The 18,961-nt window shown below is 35.0% G+C and overlaps 1 protein-coding gene across 2 annotated transcripts in view; it reads left to right on the top strand.

Moving 5' to 3' along the window:
- LOC113520704 (formin-like protein) overlaps positions 1-18,961 on the top strand; it is a 116,078-nt gene that overhangs the window by 15,782 nt on the left and 81,335 nt on the right. The gene's annotated exons all lie outside the window — the stretch shown is intronic.

The following is an 18,961-nucleotide window of genomic DNA, read 5'->3' on the forward strand; positions in this document are numbered from 1 at the left end:
TAATTATTTAATATTCAATTGCCTTATTGTGTATACGCACTTATATATGAGTAGGTATAATTGCTCAACGGTAAATGGCAAATGAGTATGGTAATATGCGCAGTGGGAGCCATTAATTAGGTAGCCAGTTACCTACCACACAGGCCGCCGACACGCGACGTCCGATGATAATAATGTATCATGGCATTCTGAAGATCGAGAGAAATTTAACACCCTAGAAGGAACATACCGTATTTAACCCTCTGATCGGGCATCCCGCGATTTCCGCGTGCTCGCATTTTTTATGTTTATTGACGTTGTTATCCCGCGATTTTTGTTTTGGTAGATTGATATTGTTTCTCAGAATCTCGCTAGATGGCTAAATATTCGTACTGCTATTTGTTGTTAAAGCGATGTGTTATATTGTTGTGAAAAAAAAAATACGCGGTCTGAGGGTTAATACGGGTAATGAATACTTTTTTTTACAACACAGGGGGCAAACGAGCATGCGGCTCACCTGATGGTTACTGTTACTGTTACTGTTATATAACTGGTTAGTTGTTTAGAACTATTTTGCTTTCAACTAACCAGAAGTATTTTAATTTTATCATAGTTTAGCGAACTTACGTAAGCAATGAATTTTTGTAACGATAATGAAGTTAATAAGTTATATTCCCTGACTGGGATATAAAGTGTCCTATCTGCTTCTACACTCCATATAGTACGTGTCCAAATTTCATAGCGATTAGTTTAATTATTAATGAGCTAAGAGGTAATAAGCAAACAGACTTACTTTCGTATTTATAATATTAGTATGGATTTGAAGATATCCTTGCCTTTGAAAATTTGCAGATATGTAGCTTTTTTTATGGGTGCTAATGGAATGGTTACCCCACCTGCGCTATCGGTATACGCTGACGGGGCACCAGTGAAGGATAAAGCAGGTCAGTTAGCCTATCGTGACGAATTCAACAAGAATTGTTCACGATGGCTTCCAAGTGGAACCATGTGGAGGTCGACCTAATAGGGCATATTGCTAGGATATGTAGCTTTAGTTTATAATTACATGCCTATAATTATTTAAAATGCCACCAACGTACAAACAACTGCTCTGGTGTTGCTGGTGGTCATGGGCGATGTAGCCGCTTTCCATTAGGTAGACTGTCTGTTCGTTTGCCTCACTAACAATAAAAAAAAATTAAAAGTTGAAATCCAAAGATATTCTCAATAAATTATAATTATGCCCAAGGGCATATTTATGTAGGCAAGTTAAAATTATACATTGTAATGACAAGGCTCCCAATATCCTTCAATAATATTTACAACTGATACTAATTCTGCAAACACACAATAATATACCTTAGCGTCTATATTATATGATTTAGTATATGTATGAGAGATATTGTGTGTGTTGTATGTGTACACAACGTCGCTATCAATTTGTTTTTCTGCTTCCTGCGCGTAGTCCGCGTCATCGTCATCGCCAATTACAATCGACCTTATGTCCGCTGCTAGCATGACACATGTCAATCATTATTATACTGTGATGATTTTATATTAGTACTTACTATATGTGCTGCGATTTCGTCTATGTGATAGGATCCACGCTATGTATGGCCACATACAACATTTACTAATATTATAAATGTGAAATTGAGTTTGTTTGTTACCTTATAACGGCTTAACCAATCCCTATGAAATTTGGTATGCGCGCACTGTTAGTTACTTTTTATCCCGGTCAGTAAATATATTCCAGTCACCTGGACAAAGTTGTGGGTAAAAGCTAGTAATCTATATAGCAGTTAAATGTGTTAGCCTACCAATTTCGTAATTTAATTTTTGAAATATTCGTTGAACTCTAAGGAAAATTATTAAGGCTGTGGGGAAAGGGATTGTTAGTGATGGAGACTAAGAATGCCATCGCTAGCAATATACCCAGCCAGGTCGACTTCCTCGCGGTTCTCCCTGGAAACTATCATGGTTAATTCCTGATGAATTCATCATGATGGGCTAACTGACCTGTTTTCATTTTCATCTATCACCCTTCACTGGTGCTCCGCCAGTGTATCCCGTTAGCCCAGGCGGGGTTACCATACCATTTTAACCCATCAAAAAAATGGGAAAGGCTATGTTCAGCAGTGGACAGCTAACGACTGATACATCAAGCAGATAATATGTTACACTACTATTTTGTTATAGTGACATTATTTATTAACAGTTCTAAGTGCGCCACCGTAAAAAGTGACAATAATGACACAGCCTCGTATTAAATATAAAAACTCTAAATTTCTATCTGTTTTCAACGAGATATATTAGCTATTGAGTTACGCAATGAAGCCCCCGTGCGAACTTGTTTATGCGAAGACAGGACATAATTAATGCAGCATCGTGTTTAGCCATTAAATGCAATGAAAAGATGAGACGCTATCTCATCTGTAGACGGGGAGAGATACTTTATTTATACCATAAATGTGCTCAAATGTTGGAGATTTAAGCGTTTAATAAAACAAACAGCTTCTGAAATCATCTATAATTATTTGTGGTTTTTTTGTACTATTTTATACTTAAAATAACAAGCTGCTGATCCATCTGTTGGAAGGTGGTAACCGTCGCCTCTAGGTATGCGATTATGGCGCCAGTTGTAATTTTGCAATCTACAGGTTCAACACTCATGTTGGTCCCATATATACATATATATATATATATATATATATATATATATATATATATAATTTTATTATCTTCCTAACGTCTTTTTGACTTCAAAAAGACGAAAGATTCTCAATTCGTTTCTCATAAGAGAATAGATCTCACATAAATTACAAGAAACAGGACTTTGCTCCGAAAAGATTGTGTTCCTCTAAAAACTTACTCCAATTACATTAATTTAAAAACTAAACCACTGAACAGATAAAATTTCTATGGGACCAATCTGAAAGTATCATTTCAGATTAAAAAAGAATTTTTTGAATCAATAAATAAATGACGAAGTTATGAAGTAAAACAGAATATAACCAAATTGAAAAATTCCTTTTTTCAAGTCGTTTGAAAATCGAGATATTAGAGAGTTTGTAACCAAGTCTAGGCTGCAGAGCAAAATGTATCTCTACTTGTGAAAACATTTTTTTTTATTATTTTAGACATCATATTAATAATTTCGCTCGGGTTCGTAATAAAAATTTACATGTTTGATTGAGTGTTGTTTAGTTGGTATACCCTAAAATGTTCGCGGCCTAGCTGATTGGCGTATAAAGAGCAGCGGCCACAAGGTCATACGTAATTGACGCTGACGCGGGCCACTGCAGGAAATAGACGAATAAATTGATTGCGACATAGCATCGGTACTTGTAACGTGAAACAGTGCGTGTATTGTATGAATCGTGGTCTGATTCTATTGAACTGTCATCGTTCGCTGTATGATAGAAGTACAGATTTTTTTAATGAATATTGATGGAATTGTAACCTCGCCTACGCTATCGGTATATGCTGGCGGGGTACCAATTAAAGTTGGATAGATTAGGATAAGGTCAGTTGGTCCCTCGTGATGAATTCATCAGGAATTAACCATGATAGTTTCTAGGGAGAACCGCGAGGAGGTCGACCTGGTTGGGTATATTGCTAGCAATGGGATTCTCAGTCTCCATTACTAACAATCCCTTTTCTCCCTAGAGGGATATATTGATAACAATTGGGCAGTCCAACCTTATTAGATACTAATAATTTATTAATGAAATCGAAACATAACAGAATTATATTGAAATCTAATTATTGTTTATTTCTTTTGATACTGTATAAATATATTGGTCAATTGTCATTGTATAAATTTATGTTTCTGATGCAATAAAGAGTTAAATAAATATGTAAATATATCTATATTTATTTTCACACGTCATACTCATAATGTTGTATAATAATGTTTCATACAAAAAACTGAAGAAATCAAGATAAGACATTTTTAACTCCTACTGCTAATTGAAACAATATTAGATTACAGGCAATAGGCACAAATACAAGCTAATAATCCCCCTTTATAAATTCTATCAGAATTATAATTATTTTAAAGTACTTTGAACATAGTAATCTCATTCTAATTACAATATGAGACGTCAATAATAAAAACAAGCATTATACGAGTACCAATTAACGTTGACTCACATGCGGTCGTCCTTCGTCAGGCCGTCACAGCGCTTGAGCATGGTCAAGTAACTGTCACGATTACAGCTGGGATATTTACATTTGTAGGAATTAAAGTCTACCGCTAGCCGGCCACAACAATGGATAATTTATATTGTAATACAACATAATAGCTACATCAATGATTATAACTTCGTACTATTTGTTTTGCCACGGTTTTTTGTTTCAGCAGTTATTTCCAATGACCTTAATAGGCTTTTCTTTCTATTTATAAATAGTATAAGAAACGGATGTCCTTAGTTTTTTTTTTTTTTTATAATTGAATTGTTACAGTTCATTAAAAATACCGTGGAAATATTTAGATTTTTTTTTTAATATTCATTCAAAACCATCCAGTAGTTATTATGATGAGATAGCCCCGTGAGTGGGCCAATGTCTGTAGGAATATCGTTAGTTCAGTTACTAAGTATGTATTCCATAAGGTTATCTTCCGAAGTCTAACACCAAGTTTTCAGAAGGGATCCAGGATTCAGAAGGGTGATAATAATATCCAACCCCGTTTGTGGCTACCGTCTTGGCCTCTTGTTTGTATTTTTTTTATCAATTTCTACACATCCTTTGCTTACCTATTGAACTTTCAGTTATATCGTTTGTTTGGTGAACAGTGGCCTTTAGAATGCTTTTATAAGTTCCTTGATATCGGTATTGTTTAGTCTACGCTTAGTCGTCTCGGTTAGCTCCGTGAGGGTTTGTTGGCGGCTGCTACTTACTTTGTATTTATTTACTCTACTTACTTTATATTCTCTGTACTCAAGTCGATTTCGGGTAGAAGTTTGACTATTTTTAAGTGTCTCTTTATGTCTGAGCATATAATTTGAAAACCTATGAATTCAAAAATGTTTAATGTGAAGGTACCATTGCAGACACTTCATACTTGATTATTTTATACTTTCAAAGTATTCTTTAAATAGCTTAATTTTTATGTATGCTGTACAATATGCACTGAAACAAGTTATGTAGGCGTATCATGCAGCCAGCTGACTGAGGGCTGACGTCACCGCACATGTGGTGAGCACGCCGAGACCTTTTATTTGTATCCTCCCTTTGTTGAAGAGCGTTTGTCGGGAGCGAGCCACATTACCAAGTGCAGTTTACATCCATACTCAAGTGTAGCTTTATGTATTCGAGTTCGACTGTGCAGAATCATCAGTTGGATCATAAAAATTAATGATTTCTCGCGCTGGGAACGATTTAAAGTTTGATGTTCTGACACGGAATTACGAAGTCTTCGTCGAAGATATAAAATGTGACCGTAAAATCATTGTTATTGTTATCGATTTCTGTGAAGACTATAAATAAGTATGTCTGATATTGATCGTTGACGTCCTCGAATCGAATTCAAGGGGATTCGATCGTAAGACATTACTCGTAGCTTGTAGTTTCATACGTGTGGTTACCACCCAAGACATTAGCACTTTGCTTAAATACAGATAATATAGGAACATGCAATTGGTCCTTTAACGGCTTACTACCTATACATGTTTTTATACAGCTTAGCGTGGTAAGTGGAGCTTAGAAATTGGTAACCGCCGTCTATAAAGATGGACAGCACCATATCCGCCATAAAATGCAATATAACTGACATTCCTGAGGACTAAAGTGTTATACTTCGGTACCATGTAATTTAATGTTATAATTGTCTCTAAAGGAATTTAATGTAGGGAATCTTTATAGTTAATCTCAAATGTTCTTATAATAAACATAAATAATAACAAGAAAAAAAAAGCAAAAACGTTGGGCGGCCTCAAAGAATCCTATTTCAGTTTAAGAAGGATTAATCGAATCTTCCCCTCATTTAATTTTCTACCACAATGCGTCCCTCAATCATGTCATTTGAAGTATTTTTACTCCGTAGTTCACTCAACTAGATTGGTGATTGGTGGAGTCTGGCAGGCGGCTTCAACAACTGTTCTCGTCATCGTTTTGGGATCGTTCGGGTACGACCCGTTATAGTGATATGCCTAGTCGACTTTTTTCGGCATTCGAGTATTTTTGTACTCGTTATAAAAGGAATCAAGTCAGAGGACTCGAACAAGTACTCGAGTACTTGTGTGGGATCCCGAATTGTTTGTTAGAAACATAGATAATAAATGTTCTATAATTTTGGAACGTAGAAATGGAAATGTAAAAACTAGATACAACTAGTATTCATGTACCGCAAGTACACGAATCTTGTATCCGAATATTGTGTATAGTATATCGAGTACTCGAATAACTAACTGACCACATCACTAATTCGTTACAGAGTAGATGACTTCTTGTCTGGTCGACAAAAAGTGAAACGATCCGCTTCTCAGAAGTGAAGTCTTTACTATATTACTACAAATATTGTTCTATGACACTTCTTTGAAATGTTTTGGTTTGTTGTTGAAACTATTTTTGATACCATCTATCTCATTCTGTTCATTTTCCCAATTCTAATCTATATCATAATCCTAATATATATCAGGCAGTTTGTTATTAAAAGATTATGTAATTAGTCCCACATTATGTATAATATATAAAGGACTTAGAATTTCAACGGTACTTAGAAATGCATTCTACGTACCGTTTACACCCTTCATGACAACAGTAAACTTATTATGTTTATTATTTATAAAAAAAATAGAATCAATAACTTTACACTGTTTATGGATAAGATATGCTTCTTCATTACATCTTACGCAAATGCAAATTGCAGCTTCAATTGGTGCGAAATTAATAAGAGACCAATAGAAGCATGGACGGAAATAATGGGAGTAAACTCTATTAAGTCAAATCAAAATATCAAAATCGATTCAGAATTGCTGACCTACTCGCAGCTACAAAGAATACAAAAGAACTGATAATACAAAAGACTTGAAAATACACTTCGTACTTTTGAAATTTTTTATTGTAATAACCATGCAAAGAGATGAAACTTCCTTTTTATATGTTACGTCTGTGATGGATATATTACAACATATATATAGCATTGTAAAATAAGAGTAATATAGCGTGTCGCGTGGTGTCGTTCGTAATTTCAAATAGAATGCAAGAGCTGATGTAACGTCACTTTGTCACGGTACGCTTTCGCTTGTGTAGGGCGTTTTGATATAGGAGAATTATTTTGGTCTAGTTGTGGTCATTAGTTGCAGAATTGTGGTGTCGGTTCCGCAATATGTTCAACTCTTGCGCATAAATCACCTCTTTGCGATTTAAGTCTTTATTGCGACAGTGTGCTCGAATAATGATTAGCCTTTGTAGCGTGCTTTATTGGTCAATGAAGTTTAAATAAATAAATGTTCATTGAGATGGAATTGCGTACTTTTTTCAAGCGATTTAAAAAAAAAACTCTTCCTTTTTTGAAGTCGCTTGAAAAAATACGCAAGTACGTTCTCAATTTGAATGTATATTTTTATGTTTATTGCCTCATGACTCTGTCATTTATAAACCAATTTGGATTTTTTTTTTACTGAAAAGATAAACTTTCAGATTGGATCTATAGAAATTTTATTAAGTTGGTTTTAGTGGCAAATCACTATTGATGTCGCGGTTTTTTAGTAACAAAATCTTAAATTTGTATTTTCCACTTGTATGTGTTTACGCAAGGGTATTTTGATAAACTTAAACTTTATACAGTTGTTGGCGGTGTAGCACTTTGACCTTTACAATACCATTTCGATAGTAAACTATTTTAACTGAATGAAAAAAGCTTTTGTTGCTCTGTTCTTCCGAGAAGTATGAACAAACGCTAGAGCCAAAAAATATACACGAGTACATACGAGTCACGAATTGATAACTTCCTTTTTTTCTTCAACCCACTTCAAAGAGGCTTTCAATTCGGTTGTATTTTGTTTATGTTTGTTATCTCCTTACTCCGTCAGTTGTAAACCGATTTGGATTTTTTTTTTATCGAAAGAATATACTAATAGACTAGTTCTATAGAAATTTTATCAACATCGGTTCGGTAGTTTAGTTTTTAAATCAAAATGAATTGTTTTGGCACAATTGAAGTTGGTTTTCTTTTTCTGGAACACAATTTTAAATTATGTAACTTACACAACTTAACTTTGTGTTTAGTTTAAAAAAAAAAAGGATAAACTTACTGTACTTATAGATCGCAATTTTAACGGTTCCAAATCTCTATATACTAGTTGTCCTTACTGATTTTGTAAAGGTCCTTCTGAAAACTGGAACATAGAAAAATAGAAAAAATCAGTAGAGTACTAGGAGGAAGGATGTTAGTACTAACTTTGTGCCCCGTCTGGACATTGTCAAACATGGTACACGTCATCAGGCAGTAGTGTTATTTAATAAATTACCTAACCAGTTAAAAATTATACAAAGTTTCAATTCTTTTAAGATTAAATTACGATCCCTTTTATTGGAGAAATGTTACTACTCCGTACATGACTTCTGTACTGGTGATTAATGTAAATAATTAAAAATGAATTTGACATATATGTATATAATATTACGATAAAGTTGACACTGTTTATTGCAAAATGTATTTATTATAATTTATTATTTATTATATTATTCTTATTTCAGACACAATATACATTGTTTTTTGAATAAATGACTAGTGACTTATACAACTGTATCGTTATATTTATGAATTGTCTCGCTTATTCCCTATATTGTGTAATGCAAATAAAGTATACTCATTCATTCATAAATCTGTTTAAAATGATAGTACACATAAGTGTGCTAAACATTTTGAATTCTTATGGGTTAAATCCAGTGTCGCGGTTTTAACTCATAAGGAAACAAAGAGAACTTACCACTAGCTATATTGCCACAACTATGTCCGAGGCACGTATCCGCAATGTTCACAACGAAATCTTTGTTGCAAATGGATGCATTGCTATCCGACCAACTGATTGGTCCTAAGCAGGATGTTGTTTCGCTAGCCTCAACTCGGGATCAATAGATCGTAACGCTGTATATTGTATGTGACACGTAAGACTTTGTTTTTCTGTTCTCAAGACAGATATTGTTCACGCCAGTCGTGTTCTGTTTGTGAGTGGTTTATTTTTTGTTTTTAACTGAATTGTTTATTTCGGTTTTAATATAATTTAAAAATATGCATGCAATATTAAACTTACAATATATAGATGAACGACCCGGTGTTTCGTACATATTTGTGCATATCTATAAGTATTCTAAACTAGCATTTTGTCCGCTACTTCATACGCGTAGATGGTGGATCAGGATAAAACAGCACCAGATTTTAAAATAGACTTTCCTTAGGAGTTCAACTGTAAAAACAGTATTCAATTTGATTCAGTGGTTTTTGCGTGATGCCAGAATGAACCTACACACCGACAGATAGAGTTTAATTTTTGTTTTTAACATATATTGGCTGTCATATCAGATTTTTCCTAAATATCTCTTCATGTACAGACAACTTCTAGTTACAGTTTTATTATATTAGTAAGGTTTCGTATTGATAGCATGATAAAGGGACAGATAACAAAGTCGCGCCACAGGTGTGTTCCATCGTACTGGTTGGTACGAAATCATGAAAAAGTTCTCATTTCGCGTGTATGTTGTCTTTACTATGTTGTGACGTCATTATGGAACATCTTTGCTATTTGTAAACTGATTTTGATGTTTCTGTTTGATTGTTTGTTTCTCTTGTCGGTCTCATATAAATTTATTTACATTTTAAAATGCTGTTTTTTTTACAGTGCTACATCTTTTAACTCCGCCGTATCGGTCCCGGCGTAGAATGAGCTACCCCTTCTTTTCCCGTGACTGTCGTAAGAGACGACTAAGCGAGCTTATAGTGAAGGGATGGGCAGCAGCGTTACTCTTAAAACATCTGTAAAAGCCTAACTTTGGTTGCCAACCCGCCTGCCAAACGTAGCGACTATTGGAAAAACTCCACTTATAAGAAAGGTTTATGTTCAGCAGTGGACAGTTAAGGGCTGAAATAATAATCTTTTAAATCCGCAGCCCACATCCATAAGATACAGTGACCGTTTACCATCAGACGGGCTGTATATTTGTTTACTGTCTTTGTGGTATAAAAAAATTGCCTAAAAATGAAAAACGAATACCTATGTAATGAGTCGGCGATCTTATGATAATGAATTAGTAATAGTCCAAATTAGCATACCGGCTATTAGTAAATGAACATTACGCATGAATCGACATTTTAACAATTGAGTCAACAATTAATAAATGCGCACAGTACATACGTCGAGGTGATGTTACTTTTAATTCACTATTGCCCAATTTATAAAATAGCTGAGCTATCAAATGGTGTTTTGCCCTAGAAAAAATATTGATGATAATTTGTCACTATATAGGATCGGTCGAACGGTTTTTGAGTCGAACATTGTAACATGGGGTTTTTATGTATTAACATAAAACATTGGCTTTTGGTCGTGTGGCCCAGCATAGAATAGGCCACCCTTTCCTTTCCAGTGGGGTCGTAAGAATCGATTAAGAGAGGGCCACCGATGGGCAGCAGTATCCCTCTTAAAACATCTCAAAAACTTGACTGTATTTGCCAGTCCCACTGCCAAGCGTGACAACTACTGGCAAAACCCCAGTTTTATGTTCACCAGTGGACAGTTAAAGGCTGATATGAACGTAAAACATATTAGCTGAAAAATCAAAAACTAAGTAAAACAGAATTTTTGTATTCAAGGTTAGCCACCTTGCATACAAAGATATACGTTGGCGGGACACTAGTGATCGGCGATAAGTGATGATGAAGTCTGTCTGGCCCATCCTGATAAATTCATTAAAAATTTAGCATAATGGTTTCCAGTGGGAACCGCGTGGAGGTCGACCTGATAGAGTATGTTGCTAGGAATGGAGCTCTTACTCTCCATTACTAATAATCCCTTCACCCCTCAATGGGGCTGTTTGAGTCTATTCCTAACGATCACTTTTCCCCCCAACAGTGAAAAAGTATCTTATTTTATTTTTAAAATATTTATTTATTTATTCCCTTGTTACCATTTCCTTAGGATACATCTCAATTCGACATGGTACAACAAACAACAATAGTTAGATTTTGGCAAGCGGATTGGCAACCGCAGTTAGGTTTTGGTGATGTTTTAAGAGGGATGCTGCTGCCCATCCCTCGACCAATAAATTGCCTTATTGCTCTTATGACGCCCACGGGAAAGAAAGAGTGACTTATTCTATGCCAGGACCAAACAGCAGTAGGTACATAGAGTTATAGAATAATCTATATCCCGAACTGTTACTAATATTAGACATATCAGTTGACTCATTACACACAGACTAGCTATTTCCTGGGAAATGTTCGAGTGTTTACGAACATCAGAATCGATTCACCGCCACTTCTAATTCTATCGATCGATTCGCTAGAATTATTATAAAGGCTGTGTGTGTACTAGGCGTTATAAATACACGCAGTAAAGCGATAACGTTCTATATTTATGTATACTGCCGCATATATCCAGCTTTACACAGATATCAACGCAGTAGATAGAAAGTATGAAGTACCCCCAATTCATAAAACGCCAAACCTTTCGTAAACCTATTTTAGCTATTGAACTATTTTTGTCTTTTTTAAGTTAGACTTTAAGAATACAATTGTGAAAATCGCATCCAATTTCATGCAGTAGTTTTTCTGTGACGTCGAAACAAATATACAAACAGACGGACAGACATAAATTCCAAAAATTTATGTTTTGGCTTCTGTTACTTTTATTAAGACCCCTGACATCAATTTTTCTCAAATATCTCCCATGTACAGAACTAATTATCATCATCAAATCAGCTTTTAACGGTCCACTGTTGAACATAAGCCTCCTACTTTGGGAGTTTACCAGTAGTTACCACGCTTGGCAAACAAATTGGCAACTGCAGTTAGGCCTTACAAATGTTTTAAGAGGGATGCTTCTGGCCATCTTTCGCCCTTCCTTATTCGCCTCTTACGTCACTCATGGGAAAGGAAGGGGTAGCTTATTCTATGCCGGGACTATATGGCCAAAGTATACATAGGGAACAGTTTTTATTGACCTTTTAATATGAATGTAAGTTATCGGGTTGATAACTTGTTAACAAATCTATGTATTAGTGATGTATCTGCTACCCTCTTTTAATAATAATGAGCATAATTATATCTACCTACATATATATTAGTAATGGGAGACTTAATGCGCTGTCAGTAATAAACCAGTATTCTTGCATACCAGTTGTTATCACTTCGCGAACCATCCTTAATACATATCAATTAGACAATACATAGAACTCGTAACACCTTTACGAGTTGATTCGAGTACAATGGCATGTAATGCCATTGATCCGTTGTCCTTTGTCTATTCCTTGTTGTGCTCAGCTGTGTCTAAATCCTGAATGAGTCACCATTGCGAAACACTGTTTGTTAATCGTGATAAGCCTTTGAATAGATTTTAATGTAATTCAGCACACAAATATACTGAATTAAAAAGGTTTCTAAAATTTCACCCCAACCATCTGGACGAGTGGCGGTGTTCCATCGTGCGTTTTTCAAGGTAAATTCTTCCACGCACAAATACTCTTTGGAATCAACTTCCAGCAGCAGTATTTCCGAACCGATACGACAACATAACCTTCAAGAAAAGCGCATGTTCCTTTTTAAAAGGCCGCCAGCACACCTACAATGTCGTTGGTATTGCGGGTGATCATAGGCGGCGGTAGTCACTTGCCATCAGGTGAGCCGCATGCTCGTTTGCCCCCTGTGTTGAAAAAAAAAATAGTAAATTGGCATCTTAAATTATGTAAGTAAAGGAATTTCGCAGAATAACAATAAATTATTTAGAAAATATCCTATAAATGTTATGATTGTTTATATTGTAATTGCTAAGGGAGCGAATTGGGAAACAGTCAAACTTCTTTAGTTGGTAAATATAAATAAATAAAAAGTACGGGATACAATAAGTAAAGTAAATACTTCAGTATTTTTTTATTTGTAAAAATGGGATGGTAAGCCTGAGTTATCGCTGGCAGGGCACCAGTAAGAGATGATAGATGAGGATGAAAGCAGGTCAGTTAACCCATCCTGACGAATTCGACAAGAATTAACCACGATGGTTTCCAGAGGGAACCACGTGGAGATCGCCCTGATAGAGTAGGTATAACTCGTATTATTAGCAATGGGACTATTGAACCCCATTACAAATAACTCCCCTTTCCCGAATATTTGGATACTGGGAGGGAGGGATTGTTAGTAATGCGGACTACAGCATTGCTAGCAATATATCCTGCCAGGTCGACCTCCACGTGGTCTCTCCTAGAAACCATCGTGCTGAATTCCAGGTGTATTCACCACAATGGGCTAACTGACCTTCTTTTCATTCTCACCTATTATCCCTCACTGGTGCCCCGCCGTATACCGTTAGCGCAAGCGGGATTGTCATTTCATTATTATCCATTAAAAAATACTTGGGGACAAATATTGTAAATCTGAAAGTGAGTTTGTTTATAAAAGATTATTTGTTTGCTCTCGGTGTTTGCTTGGCTCAACATGTCGTACACATGATATTTGTTATAGAGGTAGTATTTGATATTGAGAAGTATATACTGTTCACACAGACGAAGTCGCGGACATAACTAGTTTTGTTCACGCATTGTTTGCCACTTTCCATCAGGTGGGCCGTCAGCCTGTTTGCAATACTAAATTGAATAAAAAGAAAGGATGTTTTATTAATTAATAATCAAACCACTTTATGCATGCAATATGTTTATTTTCTCGCCCAAAGCGCCGGTGCACCGCTTTGATTCCCAGAAGACGGGAAGGAAACGGGCTTGCGTGCTGCGACTCACAACGCAGCTTGCATCGCGCCGACTACTGAGCGCTAGCGGGATTTTATTTAAAAAAATAGTAGTAAATTATAAAAAAAAAAAACAAAGAAATTAAATCTATCCGAATTTTAAACGGATAGCATTAGTAGTTGTCGAGATACAATGCTGTGACTGTTAACGGACAGATGGAGGGCAAAGTAACACCATAATTGTTCCTTTACAACATGTTAGTACATCATCGTCATCATTTCAGCCATTATTCGTCCACTGCTGGACATAAGCCATCTTCATAGAGTGCCATAAAGAACGGTTCTGTGCCACCTGCATCTACTGACTCCCTGCAATGCATTTGAGGTTGTCGCTCCTTGGTCCTACACCGCCCATATGGGATCGCCACTCTTGAACCTTTGTTCATGTTGGTACGGAACTAAAAATATGAATTATTATTCAGTATGAGGCCTAAATAATGCACTGTGACGTCCATCTTGCTGTTCATGTCTATGAGCAACGATTTTTTACCATCTCACAGGTGTGATCATTCCGGTTTGTTTAAAAAAAAGTACCTGCCAGAGAATCAAACCAATTATTTATTTGAGCTCTAAACTAAATTACCATAAACTATGAGAAACTAACATTCTAACTAGAGCTAGTGTGAATGACCTACTAGTAAAAAAAAATACTTAACTATCGTCGTAAATTTAAATAGGAAAAAATACGCATATGGCTTCCTTTTGTCATTATAAATTACTTCGTTACGTGGTCTTTGAAATTTTATGCAAGCAACGAATCGTCAAAGTCACGCCAAATATTTAGACGAGTCTTCTGAACAAGCGTGCATATAAAGTTTCTAGAATCTCGTACTATACCAAGGACATGCTGTTTTCCTTGTCTGAATATTAACAGCAGTAATGGCATCATTGACGTATTAAAGGCACAATGTTATTATTAATTTACAATATTGTTCAAGTGTAAATTCCATTGTGGTTACTTATATAATCGTAAGTGTAAAATATACTACGCTAGTTTTATAACATTTGTCATTTGTATCACTTTTATTCCCGACCCCAAAATGACTTCAGCTAAGAATACACATTTTATGGGCACGCATGTCACATTAAATGTAAACGTTATTATATTGAGTGAACATAATGAAAAATTCATGAGAACGTGCCCTTGTAGATGCCAGGTAGAATGGTGAATTACACAAAACAAAGTAATCCGGTGTGACTACAGTAGATTTAAACGATTCACAACTAAATATGATAATATCGAACGATGGTGATACATACCAGTAGTATAGATTAATGTATTTTTCGTTATAAAAAAAAAAATAAACAATTGTCTAGATAAGTCCGAAACGTTCGGTATAGGGGCTACTGAACTACGCGCTGATGAATCTTTACGGTGATGGCTAGATTGTTCTTGGATATGCAAAAAATAAGGTAATTAATTAATAACATAAATTTGATGTAATTTAGCTAAATATATAGAAATGATGTAGAAAAATCGTACACTATTTTCAACCGACTTTAAAAAGAAGGAGGTTCTTAATTAATTTTTTTTTTATCTTTGGTACCTCATAATTCCGTCAGTTGTAAACTGATTTGTACAATTCCTTTTTATCTAAAAGGATATAGTATTTGGTTAGTTGATCATTGAACCCTTAGATTTTTTTTCAAAATCGCTTCTAATAGTTTAGTTTTTAAATCGAGAATGACTGGTTTTGCCACCAAAGAAGTAGTTTTTTTATGAAACACAATTTAGTGAAATATCCTAGAATGAGAAAACGCTATCAGCTCAGTCTGTGACCGTACTGTAGGTACTATGCATAATACACAGCTGAACAAGGCGTCGGCCTCGACCGATGCGATGTTATTTTCGAAGTTAATGCACTCTATTGAGGTAAGAGGGATGTTTTACGACTCTCTTTGTTGCTGAAGTACGTTCGATTCGAGCCAGAAGAGCTAGCTGCTAAGTGGTGGTACCGCAATGCGACAGGGCTGGTGGTTTTAACGATAATTCTGTTGATATCAATAAATCAGTAATTTTATTTATTGATGTAGATCAAAGAACAAGTTTTGTGATTTTTTTCACAAATTGAACTGCCTTTGGTAGTATCTGATATTTTATTAAACGAAGCTGCGGACCAATGATTTCTGTATATTCTTGTGTTTAAGAAAAGACACTCTAGTCTTAAATATTTTTAAAGTGTAAGTCATCTATCAAGCAAGACAAAATGGTCTATTACATAGATGTTCCTACATCTTTCCATTCTTTGTATTTTATAAACAACTTCCGAAAGGACTAAGTTTTTAATGCATCTGTCTTGTTTGTATGTTTTGTGTCTACCTTTTTTTTGTATATAATTTTAAATCGAATTCAATCCTCTATATAAAAATTTCTTGTTACGATATTTGTGGTCGCACTCCTCCGAATCGGCTCGACAGATTTTCATAATTTTTTTTATGTATATTTGATAGGTATGAGTATAGATTGTAAAGTATATTTCATACCGCTAGATGATGAGGTGTTTTATTCAGAACCAAAGAAGAAGCGTTCTATGCTATACTGCAGGACAAATTTAGTTTATTAAGTTGTTGAAGTTTGCTGCGCTATTAGTTTGTAATTCCTGGGAAATTAGCTTTCCCAGAGTTATAAACGATTACAGTTCAATTCGTTTTGCTGAACAATAAATTTTATTGAATGTCTAGCTACTTGGACTATATAAACCGTCTTCTGTTAGTAGACTAAGTTAATGCGTTTAAAGTGGCAAAGCGTGCTCAAGTGATCTGCAAAGCGTTCTTTAATTTCCTTACCTTTTTATCTATAACGTAGATATATTTTGCCCAGATTTTGTAAGACGTGTATTGTACATAATAGTACAAATTAAGATTGTGTTTTACAAAAAAGATGTCTTCAATCGTCATGTAAAATCAGTTATTTTGATTTAAAACTAAACTACTGTACCGAATTTGACAAAACTTATAAGGTACCGATTTGAAAGTATATCCTTTCAGATAAAAAAAGAAATTTCGAAATCGGTTTATAAATGATGGAGTTATGAGGTACCAAACATTAAAAAATATAACCGAATTATAAATACCTTTCTATTTTGAATTCGGCTGAAAACATGCTCAAGATTTTATATCTCTAACGGGCTAGGAGGTGTTTATGAATCATATCAGGTATATTGAAATTATTAATTAATATGTTTTTCTATTAATTTTAATGCAAACAGGAATATTGTATTGAAATAATAACATATTAACACTTATAATTTACTAGTCACTTTTTCCTTCTGGTGCTGAGCTTAACCATAACAGGTTAAACTTGACTTAAAATAAACATATGTACCATTTGGGCCTCCGACGTTAATTTATTCGAGTCATTGTAATACATGCATACAATTCCCGGTGGTTTGGGTCGATTTTATGTGAATGATTTGTTGTAATATTTTAAATTTATATAAATTAAAATGTTTAATACACTTATTGACTTGCCTTTTCCTATTTATTTGGGGTTGGCGCAGTGTGTCTTCTTTTTCCAAAAAACTCTGTCAACTTGCATTTCCGAGCTCACTCCTTTTTAATGCATATGATCTTCAGCTTTTTTTAGGATGTACTGTTCCTTACACCCATCCATTTCAATACTTAACCCTTTATTTATGTATTTCTTATTACATTTCATAATGTGGTTGTAGATATTGAAACAACTCTAATTATGTACCCTGTTAAGCATAGCAAGTAGAAGGGAGGAGGACAACCATTTCTTCTTTTAGAAGTAGCTATTTTTTATTTTTATACAACTTAGAATGGCAAACAAGCTGACGGCCCACCTGGTGGAAAGGGGTAACCGTCGCCTATAGACATGAGCAGTACCGTGGACATAACAGAGAATACTATTTCGCCCATGATACCCCCCATGCGTTGCCATTCCTGAGGACTCAGATGTTATTCCTCTGTACCCAGTAAATTCACGCCATATCCCACCCTTCAAACCAAAACAAAGCCATGCAAACACAACTGCTTCACGGTTGAAACACGAATGGAACAGACCTCTGTTCCATTCGTGTCTCATTCATTCAAAATTCGATTGCTTGGGTAGGTACCCAAGCAATCGACTTTTGTACAAAGTCGATTAAAAAGGTAATAAGTTTATTACGATATTATTCAATTATTGAAATTGTGTTACAATAGCTACTTATTTTCTGTATTATTATTTTTATTATTATCGACTATTTAAATATTGACATGTATTAAAAACATGGCTTTCATTTCTGCGTATGGCATGATCATACCAAGACAATTTATTACTTAAAATATATAATACTAATGGAATAATAGCCTGCGCTAACGGTATACGCTGGCGGGACACCAGTGAGAGATGTTAGGTGAGATTGAAAGGGCAGGTCGGTTAGCCCATCGTGATGAATACACCTGGAATTCAGCACGATGGTTGCTAAGGGAACTACGGGGAAGTTGTCCTGACAGGGTATATTGCTAGCAATGGAACTTGTAGCTTGCATTACTAATAATTCCTTCACCCTTTATGAATCAGATCACTAGTCTAAAATCCGTATGCATAATAATACATAAAAACTCCTAAAATTACATGCTAAAACGGTCATGTTTACACAAAGGGGAATTTTTTCGAAGGAAATATGCATTGCTGAATAAATATGATGACCGTGTGAAATAAAATTTGCTTATGCATTAAAAAATAGGCACTCCTTTATTGCATCATCATGTATAAGCGATAGTCCATTTGATAAATAATTTAATATTCGTGCCTTTTTAAAGTTATTGGCAAAGTAATGTAACCTAACAAGTACTATTGGGGGAGAAGGGATTGTTAGTAATAGGCAGGTTAGTCTCTATTCTTATCAAAACACTCTATCACTGGGTCAACTATGAAATGAAATTCCGAAATTTCGGACTCAATTTCGTGTTTTTGTTTATACCAAAATCGGACCAATAAATAGAGTTTAACATTTCGTTCGTCATACATCCTATCATAAAAGTCCAAAGGAAGGATATTTTAACATTTAATTTAA

The sequence above is a fragment of the Galleria mellonella genome, unplaced genomic scaffold (assembly GCF_026898425.1).
Source record: "Galleria mellonella isolate WM207_F2 unplaced genomic scaffold, CSIRO_AGI_GalMel_v1 utg36, whole genome shotgun sequence".
Taxonomy (NCBI): Eukaryota; Metazoa; Arthropoda; class Insecta; order Lepidoptera; family Pyralidae; genus Galleria; species Galleria mellonella.